This window comes from Ambystoma mexicanum, chromosome 2p (genome assembly GCF_040938575.1).
Source record: "Ambystoma mexicanum isolate Mex_15411 chromosome 2p, UKY_AmexF1_1, whole genome shotgun sequence".
Lineage (NCBI taxonomy): Eukaryota > Metazoa > Chordata > Amphibia > Caudata > Ambystomatidae > Ambystoma > Ambystoma mexicanum.
The window spans coordinates 797,275,983-797,289,201 of record NC_090923.1 but is presented as its reverse complement, the minus strand read 5'-3'; positions in this window follow the sequence as shown (position 1 = coordinate 797,289,201).

Sequence of the window (13,219 nt, the reverse complement as noted above, 5' to 3'; positions counted from 1 at the left end):
CAGTAGGTAATCAGCGGCTTTGGACTAAATCTTCTGAGAGTTGACCGTGTTTAACACCCCCGTGAGTAAACCCCCATATGCGCGACCCTTGTCTCCTCTTTTTACAATTGACTGATATACTACAAAACCATCAAGCAATAGTGGATTCAATGTCCATGTTTCCTGGAGACATATGCAACTATGCTTAGCCAGCAAGTCCACTGATCCCTCTGGTCTCAGGAGATGGGCAAAGCCTCGACAGTTCCACGATATAAGAGAAAAGCTTCAATGGTTCTGTGTGATTCGCGGGAGAGCTTCCAACAATGTTTTAAGAGCTTGCTGTATTTCTGTCATCACTGAATTTTCCAGTGCCACCAGAGTGGATCCTTTGGCCGAGGGGGCCTGTATATCAGTGGTCTCAATTTCCTCACTTAAGTCTCTCTCCTGTGGGTCAACATCAATGGCAATATCTACCGCTATCAGTTCTTCTTTAAATTTTCTAATCATTTGCGCAGAAGCCAAAAAGGTACAATGTATGGCAGAGACATGGGAGTTGGGGACCTGTAGGGGTTCAATAAACAAGAAGTCATCGGATGTCATATAGAGGAATATAGTGGAGTCTAGTTAAGAATTCTGATCGCGACAGCCAGGGATTTTTTCCACTAGGATAAAGATTCTTGATGTAACAGATGCGACTCAGATTACGTTCCTCCTCTGAGCTTTTTTGTACAGGCAGAGTAGGCTCAGGTGTTTCTCCTGTTCCGCCAGGCCCTATGGGCTCTTCGGGATATAATATAGCACTGTAATCTAGGTCTTGTTCAGAGTCCACCCGTGAGACTTCATCTAGATCCACCACACTAGACTTCTCTCCCGGTACTAGCCAGTCTGTCAAAGGCCCCTTTGCTTTTATAGATCGAGCTGCCGCTCTTGCCATTCTTTTTGTGGCTTTTTTAGAGCGAGGTTCCGGGGCTGATTGAGGTCTCACGTTAGGGAGTGGGGCGTTCGTTAGTACTTTCTTGTTTTTAAGTGCCCTTTTGGCTAGTCTTCGTTGTTTCCGTGTGGGAAAGGTCCCAGGACTTTGTACAATCTCTTGTTCTTCTACGTTTGCTACTGAAAGTTCCTCAACTAGGGCGTTGTCCTTAGGTGCAGGATGCTCGGCGGCTTCCTCCATAACCATTTCCGGCTCTTCCATTTCTTCCACAATATGGACTTCATCCGAGAGGTTCGCTTCCACCTCATCTCGAGGGAAGTCCTTAAGCTCCAATGCCCTCATAATGATGTTAGTATTAGTCCATATACGCCCTGACATTTGCAAGAGTATTTTAAGTGCAAATTGTAAAGAGGCTACTGACGATTGTAGCTCGGATATTGCTGTAATATTGGTGTACGGGCTGTTATCCTCTTCAACCACATTTTCAGGGCCATCCTCCATAGAGGCCATCGCCAGATTTGGAGAAGCAGATAGGCGACCACAACTGGCCTCAGGATTAAATACCTCCAGTGTTGTACTGATACTTTCTTTTTGATGAGGTATATTGTTAGCTGTCCTCTGTGGATTCTGCGATGCCATACCTCTCTGAATACTCAGACAAAGGTCAAGTAATGAGTTGTTATCAATGTCCTCAAAATTTGTGGAATTTAGTGAGATGCTGCCATTAATGCCTGGCACAGCTGTTTCCTCATTGATTGTAGAATTTATTTCCGGTGGTGGATTCACACCAAAAAAATCTGTAATAGTCCCTTGTGCCACAGGCATAGGATTTGTTGCTTTCTTCTTGCCTTTTTTGCCTTTCTTATTGTTCTCCATGCCTTCTTTCAATGATGGTGTCTTGCCTTTCCGCAAGTTATAATTCGATTGGGGAGCACTTTTCCCTCGCTGCATGTCCACAACGTGACAACACAATCCGTAGGACATTTCTTTATCAGAGTCCTATTTCAGTGGTAACGCTACTGCTCAATGCACCACCCCAAAGGGGTCACGTCCATAACCAAAGCCGGGTGTGCCGCCAATCAGAATAGCTCACTTACCTACTGGCCTGTGCCCCTCCAGTTCCCCAGGCACCCCTGCTGTCTGTTTTCCCGAGCCCAAAGAGAGCGGTAATCAGGGATGTCAGGGATGCTAACCCCACCTAATCCCACCTCCACACTCCCACTCCTCGCTGTAACTCCTGCACTAGTCTCGCTGTTCTCCCGGCAGGTCCAACGACAGCGCAGAGGAGAGTAGGCAGGGCAGAGAGGGTGGGTATGAGATTCAGGTATGGGTCAGGTACAGTAGGCCACTAATTGATGTTTTTAGTGGTTTATAATGATCAACTCTGCAGAAAGCCTCCTTTCCTCCTTGCCTCCCTGTGTCAGGCCGCACCTCGCTTTCCACTGCACTTGCAGTGAGGCCGCTTCAGACACTCAGAAAGCACAAAACAAATGATGTTAAATGAGGTACAAAAGGTATGTGTTTTTTGACCATCAAGCGGCGCACTACAACATACGGGCACCACAGGAAATTGGTGGTACAACTGTGGGCTGGTGGCAGGAGACTACAGCATACGGCCCCACTCAGCACCTCACCAGCAGTCCTGTCCCTAGGACTAGACCAGTACACAGACCACAAAACCAAGTGTCTAGCCCAGCGCCGTGCTACACAGCCCTTCACTCTCGCTCACAGCTTCCTAGGAACTAGGAACTCGGCGCGGTTCCAGTCTCCCCGAGGCCCGAGACCTACTTGGCGTCGACTTCCATCTGCTTCTGTGCGCACAGCAGCCTCGGGCTTCAGCGTCTTGGGTCCCGCGCTACACAGCAGGGTTCTTCCTTCCTTCCTTCGTGGAGCTTCGGCGCTCGGAGCGCAAAGCTCGTAGCTCGTAGCACCGCGTTTCCTGCGTTTCCAGCCGACTCGGGCTTAGAGGAAGGGACCTGTAAACCACTGAGTCAAGCCGCACTGTCGCACTGTTGCCCGTGCACAGCAATCACAGCCGCTTCCGACTCACTTTCAAGGAAGCTGATGAAATGGAATGGATTCACAATTTGTTATGGATACATTCACAAATGGTTCATTAGAGATGTGCTCTTGTGAAACATGGTTGCAGAGAGTGCATGTATATTTCCATGTGTATGAAATCTGGAAGATTTAATTTATATGGATGTTTTTGGTTTTCAGTACTTGTAGTAAGTACATTAGGACTTCTTGAGGATCTTCCTGTGTGTTTATGGTAAATGTTACCATTCCTGCACATTAGTCCAATTCTTGCCTTATACCTGAGACACTGTAGGTGCTGTCAGGATTATTTGTGGCATTTCTATGAAGGACAAGCATTTGCAAACACAACTGGTCTGAGATGTTTAAGTAAATGTTTTGTACAATTGCAAGAGAAAATTGATTGTTATATTTGCACAGCAATTTACTCCAGTTGTGTTGCTGAATGTAAATGTACCAGAGTGTTGTGAGTCTGCATCGTTTGATGGGCCTGCAGATTTTTTTTGGAGAAGAGATATTTGTCTCTTTCTTGAGTTTGTAGTAGACAGTTTTGTGGTTGTATTAGTTGATGGAGAAGGAGTTGGTCGTTGTTTCTGTTGGGAGTTCTGTTGTAGATTCTGTTTGCATTACTTTTCTTTTTAAAGGCTTTATTTTTTGAAGTAGAGGGTACATATCTATCTGCAGGGTGAACAGTGCACGTGGCCTGTTGTATTTTAGGATGCAAGGAATGTCAGCATTTTATTCAGGGAGGAATGGAGCAGGAGAATTGGAAGTGAGATCAATGAAAGTGAGTGGTCTAGTATGTGTGAACATGTAAAACTATGCTCGTTGGGATTAACAGAGCGATCATGTCAGATCAAGATCTTGAACCGTGTCTTCTGGATGCCAGAACGATTAGAGAAAAGAGGGATGAGTGAAAATTCAGACTGTTGGGCTTGCATACAGGAACCTGGACCGCTAGAGCATATGTTATGGGCTTGTACGAGGGTGAGAGGTTTTTGGTTAGAATATGACAATATCTGTGAAAAGGTTACAGGTAAAAGACTCAAATATGATTTCAAAATGCTGATATTAGGTAGTGATTTGGTGTTAGAAGATCTGACTACTAGTCAGAAAAAATGGTTCTTCAGGAGCGCAATGGTGGGGAAAAAAACTATTCTGTGGGGTTGGAAGACAGCAGAATCTGTGGATATAGCAGTATGGCTTGCTGAGATTCATAATCTGGCAGAGATTGAAAGGGTTCTTTACCACAGAGAAAAGAAAATTGCGTTGTTTGAAAAGAGTTGAGGAAAATTCCTTTCATTATACTCAATAATTGTTTGCAAATGTGAACTTTGAACTTTGGGGGGAAAATTGGTTTTAATGTATTACCATTACAAAATGTATATTATTTATGTTTGTTCAATATGTGACACTTTGTATATAGTTTAAACTAAACTAAAATTAAAAAATTTAAAAAAGCATTGACTTTGTTTACATCAAAGTTAACTAGGAATCAACCATCGAGTGTACGCAGACGTGAAAGTGCTACGTAACTCATACCTTACTTAAAGACTGTGCTTCCCGTATCAATCAATGCTTGATCTAGGGTTAGACCTTGTGATTTGTGAATAGTGACAGCATATGCAAGGGATAGAGAAAATTGTTCTCTGCGTATGTACATGTCTTTGAAAAGAAGGAGACGTGCAAGTGTGCGGCCAATTGTTTTAACTTCTGCAAGTTTGTCAAAGTGGATGTTGACAAACTGAATGTTGTTGTCATGTGGATATGTTTGGAAGCCAACAACTGTACCAATTGCTATATTAACTAAACCTTGTTCTACATCAAGGTTACATTGTAAAATTACTCAACTGTTTAGGCACTAAGTTAATATTTTCTCCAATCCAGCTATGTTTTTCTAAGGTATCATGTCGTGCACTTCTAGTTTGTCCGTGGAGCTGATATGCAGTATGGGTTGCATTTCTTTTTTTTAAAACATTGTGTTGTTGAATTGACTACAGCTTGCAAGTGATGGCATTAAGGACATGCATTTTAGATGTTGTTGAGCTAATTTTTCCATGACATCAGGAGCAGATGTGTTTCACCCATGTAGCTCATGGATTAGTCTAGTATTTAAGATTGATTTTGCAGCTTTTGTAAGCATCCCAGTACTAATTTGAATTTGAATTTTCTTTATTTGTAAAGCGCGCCTGGCCCTCGGGCATCTGGGTGCATATCTTAGGTTAGGTTACAGAGACATAGTACAGCATATAGTACAGCATAAGAAGATGAGATAGTGCACGTATGAGCAACATAGGAAATTATGTAACGAGCATGTGGCGAGTTGGGTCATATATAATCACAATTTACATAATTTACATTAGTGGGTATATGCAGGTCATATGCAAACACGATTTACATTAGCAGGTAAATACAAAGTTGTATCAGAGTATGGTAGGGAATGGTCAGGTAGCAAGTAGGGCTGCTACTTAATTGTTGCTATCCTGAAGCTACAGTTTTGTTTTACATTTGAAGGCGTGAGAGGAGGGTTCAAATCTGAGTGTTGAGGGCAGTGAGTTCCATAATTTGGTTGCTAGTACCGGGAAGCTGCAACCACCCGCTTTCTGCCATTTGAACCTGGGAGGGTGAGACAGTTGGCTTGGGAAGACTCTGGAGAGAGACAAGGTGGAATCAAGGTACATGCCGAGGGTTTTGGTGTCATTAGAGACCTTGATGGTGTTGCTGTCAATGATGAAAGACTTGAAGGCGGGATCAAGTTTGCTGAGATGATAGTGTGAACCAAGGATGAGGAGCTCAGTCTTATCATCATTAAGACAAAGCTCATGTTGAGCCATCCAGGCCTGTATGACCAGGTAGACGTCATTCAGTGATTTGATGTCCACCAAATAGTCTCCAGTGATAGGGATGAGTATCTGGGTGTCATCAGCATAATTTGTGTAGGTGTCACCCAGATAGTCAAGAATATCAAAGAGAGGTTTGGTGAACACGTTGTATAGTGTGGGAGACACACAGGAGCCGTGAGGCATGCCCCAAGGAACAGGTGAAGGTACAGCAGCTGTGGTGGGGGAGAAGACTCACATCGATCTATTGTCAAGGAATAATCTAATCCAGGAAGTGGCAGAGTCTGAAAAATTGGCGGTTGATGAGAGGTGTTCACAAAGGATGCAGTGGTTAACAAGGTCAAAGGCTGCGGATAGGTCTAATAGGAGCAACAGAGCCAGTTTCCCTTTGTCTTTAAGGTCCTCGATTTGTGTTTTCAAATCGATAAGGCAGTTTCTGTCCTGTGCCTAGGCCTGAAGGCTGATTGCCTAAAACCAAGGAGTTTGTTGGATTCGAGGTACTCCTGAATCTGGAGATAAGCCACGGGATCAAGGATTTTAAGCAGGAAAGGAACCGTGGTAATGGGCCTGTAGTTGGTAGGTATACTCAGGTCAAGAGTGGGCTTTTTGAGCAAGGGGATGACCCATGCATCTTGCAATGCTTTTTAAAATGTTAGCATAGGTGAGGTCTGCAGACTGACACATGTTTTGAGTTAGTTCTCGTACTGAAAATGTTGCCAGAGATTTACATTTACATTGCTGCAGAGTGTGCTGTGGCATAGTTTGTGTCCTAATGTTTTGAAAATAGGTTGACCTTTTACTTGTGTTAATCTTAGGAGGTCTCAGAGATCAATAACATGTTTTCCTCCAAACAGTTCTTCGTAGTCAGTTTTTAGGACATCTTGCATTCTGAGGTCAATTAAAGCCAACATGTGGTTGGAAACCATGATGACCTCATCTATCAGGAGCACCTTCCTTTGTTACAGAATTCTGTGTACTTCAGTAGCAGCCTTTGCTGTTAATTTGTCGTATTCTAATTTATTTTGCTGTTCTACTGGAAAGAGGAGTAGTAAGTGTAAAGTTAAATCTCCTATGTTCTAGGCAGCTAAACCTGTGTGGGATGTTACAGCAGCCGAAAGGTTGTTGTTTGTTAAGGTTGGCAGAAATGTGCTGATTATTTTAATCTTATTTAAGAATGTTTTACCCGAACCAGTTTCATACAGGAGCATGGGTTTATAATTTTTACAGCTACACATTTTAGTTGTATATTTAAAACCATGTTCAATGTCTTCAGTGACTTCTAGATAAATGGTGAGTTGTTCATCATTATTATTTGTTATAGTGCTTTCATCTGCTTTGAATGCAGTTTCAAATGAGTCAAAGTCACCTAATAATTCTTCTTTTGTTCAGGGTTTAAAAAGTTGCAGTAGGGCCATGCAATACAGTTCTCTATGTTACAGAGATTTAAATGATAACTTTATATGATCAATTAGGCTGGGTTTGGCAGGTTTTACTAGGCTTCCTTCACAAGTTGAGACTGAATATTTGCCAGTTGTCTAATCTGATGTGTCATTGTTATTGTAGAAGTAGGTTTGGGCTATGTCGTACAGGAACAGTACTTCTGTTTGGGTAGTATGTGTCAATTAAATTGTTTTTTAAAATGTCCTGGCTGTTGGGATAATTTGTGGCTATTGTTTCTATCTCTTGGTAGGATTTTAGTACTCTTTTTCGGAATGAAGCTGGACCAAGGTTTAGCCACACTGTGTGTTCCGATTTGCGATATAAGGTTGTACCTATTAAACGGTCTGCAGCCTCGTAGCACCCACATTCTCTATTATAGATAATTTTTATACCGAAGCTGTACAATTTTTGTGATCGTGTTTTGTCAGATGCTATGTCAACCCAGAGGTCTTTTAGCTCTGTTTCCTCAGCTTTGGTGAGATAGGCTGTGAGATATCTTGCAACTGCAGTGGAATTGTCTGCAATGTATTGTATGTCTACATTTTCATTCCACAAGAGGGCAATTATTGAATTGTAATCATTGATGGACTTGGATGCTTCATCCCTTTTAATATTGTATGTGTTTTTGGGGATTTGCCTTTTACGCTGTGTCTAACAGAAGACATGAAGCTATTTACTTGTCCTTTCTTGCAAACGGGTCTAGGGAAGCCAAAGCGATATTTGGTATAGTATTTACCTTTGTTCTTATTTCTACTTCAGCAGTATTTGCCACACTTATGTCCTTGGAAGTGTAAGGTTTGTGTACATAGGTCAATATCTGTGGTTTCTGAAGGGATGTCACAGGTTATTTATTTTTTAATAAACTGTAAAACAGTGGCGTCACTGTCATGGCTAAATTTGGGAGCATCTCTTTTTTTAAACTTTTATTAATCAGTGGGTTCAGTACATATATAAACAAGTACAGTAGCTGGAAAAAAGACAATGGTTCAACAACAGGTGGGGGAACAGTACATCACAATGCACTATAAGGCGTAAACATGTCATTGAGATGCCCGGGAGGAACCACTCTCGGAAGAGTTTCCATCCAGGCTGTGAAGATAGCTGTTAAAAGCAGTCCACATGTTGAGAACAAATTGGGATCATGTTAAGGTACTCCTCTTCACAATTACGAGACCAGGTGAGCAAATTTAACCACTTCTGAAATGTAGGGGGAGAGGAGCTCTTCCAGCTTTGAAGAACATGCTTCTTGGCCACTATACAGCTCACATTCAGGAACTTAGCCATATGTTTAGCCCCTTCAGCCTGCCATACCCCAAACAGAACTCCCATCGGGTCAGGGTCGATAATAGTGTCACTGATTTCAGATAATGTCTCTAGAATCTTTCCCCAGAATTCCTCCAGCCTCGGGCACCCCCAGAACAAATGTAGATGATCGGCGCCCTCTGCCCCACAGTGAGGGCAGGATTGTGGAGTGGTTCGAGCAAACTTAGAGATCCTGAGAGGGGTATAGTACAGTCTATTCAACAGTTTGGATTGTATGGTTCGGTAGCGAAAATTGAGTGACTCGGTTTGTATGTGAACACATTTTCCTCCATAAGTGGTCAGAGACCTCCACGTCCAGCTCATTTGCCCACTCTTCATGTGCCCTAGAGGGTCGGGCCGGGGCACCCGTCAGCAACAGCTTGTATAATGAAGAAACAACCCCACGGGCGCCACCCGAATTAGCAATGCATGCAATCCCCGGGGAATGCGGGGGTTCATTAGGGAAACCCGGCCATGTGGCCCAGAAGGCAGCGTGGAGCCTATAGAACTGCAAATATTCCAATGCCGATCCTGAGTGGTCCAGCCTCCATGGATTTATGAACTGCCCATTAGGATAGAAGCCTGTTAGTGCGTGGTACCCCAGGGCTTCCCAGTGTCGCGCCAGGGCCATGTCATGTGTGGGCTCAAGACTAGGGAATCTCCAGACAGGGAACCACTTGTAGTAGGGGTGCTGTTCAGCCCTGACACCAAATATTCGACCCTAGACATGCACAGTGGTTCCGACTGGGTCGATGGGTGAATCCGTTGCATACTGCTGGTGTAATATTAGTGACATTACATTTATGTCTGCTGCCGCCAGAAGGGTGCCTGGGGTACCAATAGGAGGCAAATTAAGCCTGTGCTGCCAGCCAATACAGCATCAGATCAGGGGCTGTAAACCCCCCCCTCTATCGTAAGGGAGCGTCATGTCCGACCATTTTTTGCATACAGCGCCAGAGTGCCATAGGAACTGTGCGCATAATTTGTGCAATCTTGTAAAGTATTCCCCCCCTGGCCAGATGGGCACATTACTAAATATGTACAACAGCTTGGGAAGAAGTACCATCTTGACGAGTGAAAGCTTCCCAGCAAGTGACAGTGGAAGGGAGCGCCATTGCGTCATTTTGGCCTCATCCTGCTGTGCCGCAGCCAGGTAGTTGTATGCCAGCAATGTGTCCTTGGTCAGGGACACCTGGACCCCCAGGTACTTAATCCTGCCGGGCGACCAGCGGAGTGGATGCTCGGTGGCAGGTTGTTGAGTGGTACTAGTGAGGGGAAAAAGCTCAGACAGAGTAATTGATAGTGAATCCGGAATGAGTACCTATGCGAGTAATGTCACATAGAATTGGATCGAGGTGGGTAGCGGGGTCCCTGATAAACAACAACACATCATAGAGAGATATAATCTCAGGAGTGTCTTTCAATCATATCCCCCTGCGCGAGTGGCGTGCTCTGATGTGATCTGCCATTGGCTCAATCGCCAGGGCGAAGAGAATCTGGGAGAATGGGCAGCCCTGTCAGGTGCCCCTGAAGAGTGGGATCAGAGCAGACGTCGGGGAGTTGACTCTGACTCTGGCCACGGGAGAGGTATATAGAATGTAATGTATCTAATCATGTTAGGGCCAATGCCCATCACCAGCCACATGTACTTCCAGGATACCATATCAAACGCTTTCTGAGTGTCAAGTGTGACCGCAACCTCATTCGCGCCCTGGTTGATTCGTACCATGACGTTGAGCAGCCTCCTGATATTGTGGGAAGTGGACCTCCCGGGTACAAAGCCTGGCTGATCCTCATGGACCATGTATGTCATAACTGGGAGGAAGTGGTTCGCTATTACTTTGGCGAAGATCTTAGTGTCCAGATTCATTAGTGAGAGGGGCCTGTAAGAGCCGCATTCATCGCTAGGTTTACCAGGTTTAAGCAACACCATTATGATGGACTCACGTAGTGTTGGGGGGAGGGCAGACAACCGGAGTGACTCATCCCACACCTCAAGTAATTTAGGGGCCAATATGGCTATGTGTTCCTGATAGAATTCTGCCGTGAGCCCATCGGGGCCTGGTGCCTTACCCTTAGGGAGACTGGATATGGCTTCAACTATTTCATGTAGTAGGATAGGGGAATCTAGTTGGTCCCTGGTTGCAGGACTAATGCAAGTCGTAGGAATCTGTTCAAGGAGATCCCTCATATGCCGCTCACTATGTTCGGGGGGTTGGGAATAGAGCTCTGTATAAAAGTCAGTGAAGACAGCCAGTATTTGCTGGTCGGACCACTGTACAGCGCCCTGGCCATCCTTGACACAAGTAATCTGGGTCTGACCCCACTCTCCCATAGTCAGGGCAGCCAATGTTTTGCTGGGTCTATCGCCCTCTCCATACTTGTGCGTGGCTTGTGGATGGCTAAAATATTGGACCTCCCTAGTGGCGTGTTCATCGAATGATTGAAGTTCTTCGCTAACTAGGGTGATGGTAACCGGGTCGACTGATGTTGGGTGTTTCCGCTCCAACTCACGTAGTCTGGACTCGGAGCGACCGAGGGCTGCTCTTATTGTCTTTAGTACTCCCGCCTCCCTGGATATGGACATTCCCCTGATGCACGCTTTGAAGGCATCCCACCGGACTCCAACGGTAGTGAACTGGAGTGTGTTATGCTCAAAGTAGGATTCGATGTCCGCTAGGATGTCTGCCTTAAACATGATATCTCGCAGGGCGGCGGACTTGAATCGGCATCTGTTAAATGTCGGGGCAGGTACCCCCAATTCCAGAGAATAGAGTAATTGGGGCATGGTCTGATAGAGTACGGGTAAGTATCTGCGCTCCCCCCACCCTGCCCAGCATTCCCCTTGACAATAGGAACAGGTCAGTTCTGGAGGAACTATCATGCACGGAGGAGTAATGAGTATATTCCCGTGATTGCGGGTGTAGTGTCCTCCATACATCTCGGCTATCAAGCGTTGCGCTATGTGCCAGCAGTCTGCGTGCTGTGCCAGACAGTAGTCTGGGAGCTGTCCCCGTTCTATCTAGCATAGTGTCTAATATAAAGTTCACATCTCCTCCCCAAATGATATGCACCCCCACATAGCCCAGCAATATAGATGCCACCAAGTCCACGAAGTCGGGGGAGTCTACGTTAGGACTATAGGTGTTCACCAAGAGGTATTCTTTGTTAGTAATTGCGCAGTGTAATATTATGTATCTACCCTCGGGGTCAATGTAGCTCCTGTGAAGTACAAATTTGACTGATTTGTGAATCATTGTAAGCATGCCTCTGGCCCGAGTGGAATAGGAAGTAGAATACCTGTTGCGACCCCATGATGTGCCAGACACTTTGTCAGGGTTCCTTTAGAGTGTGTTTCATGTAAGAATAATATTTTGCAATCGTGTCTATGAGGATAGGCCATGATTTTACGGGCCTTAGTGTAATTACTCAAACCCCGGACATTCTAGGACATCACCGTAGTAGGCATTCCAGGTGTCTAGAGTACATCCCAGCTCTGTTGTCGTAGAATGTGTTTACCATGGAGCCCGCCACCCTGCGGGCACCCGATGCACTGTGATCTGCCAGTCTGCCTCCGCCTTTTCCACTATAACTTCCCAGCCCATTACCACCCCCTCCCCCACCACCCCTTCCTGATAAGTAGTGTTTCCCACCTCCCTCCTCCCCACAAAACTAAAGCTTCCCATAAAACAGGGGTTAGTGGGCGAGTTCCAACATGAATCCACCAGGCTACTGGCCCAACCGGGGCTAACACCCAACAATAACTCTACAATAGTGAACATTACGATTGCAGCAGGGTGCTCTGTTGCCGTGTGATTGACACCTAAACAATGCAGGAAACATTAAGTACCAGGTGGTACGTAAGACAGCGGTGCGCATAGCAATCACATTTTTCACAACACCATTGAGCGCAGTAGGACAGGCTTGGTCAGGGAGTAGAACAACCTAAACATGAACAGTTGGCCCCCAGTGGCATGAGAGCAATTTGGTTAAACCTCAAAAACAAGTATAAGCCAGTATGAACATGGGTAGTGTAAAGTGAGAAGCAGATAATGGCCTCCGGTAGGGAGCCAACCATGTGCGACTGCCTCAGGTGTCAAATGCGTATGCATAGTTGAACCAATAAATTGTTGTTACCATCATCACATTAGAAAGCAAGCAATAGTGACCAGATTACATATCATCTAGATAGCGGGAAATCAGTCATTGTCCATAGGGTGCCCTATTGGATTGCGAAGTGGTCTCTGGGACTCTATGAACTTCACAGCTTCCTCCGGGATGGTGAAAAAGTACAGTTTTTCCTTATAGGTAATCTTAAGTCGGGCCGGGAACAGAATTGCGTAGGGGATGTTGCGCTCGCTTAACAGTTTTTTGACGCCTAGGAACTGGCGCCTCTCCTGCTGCACGCCAACAGAGAAGTCAGGGAATATCCAGATGGTGTGTGAATCGAGGCGCAGGTCACCCTTCTCACGCGACAGGCGGAGGATAAGGTCCCTATCTCTATAGTTGAGAATTTTAGCAATGATAGGCCTGGGGAAATCTCCCGGTTTGGGGCGCGGTGATAGGGCCCGATGAGTGCGTTCGGCTGTGAAGTTTTGGGACAGGACAGGGTTGCCCAGTAGTTCTTTAAGTAAGTTCTCGACTGCCACCTCCATGTGCCCCTTCAGGGCATTCTCTGGGACCCCAATGA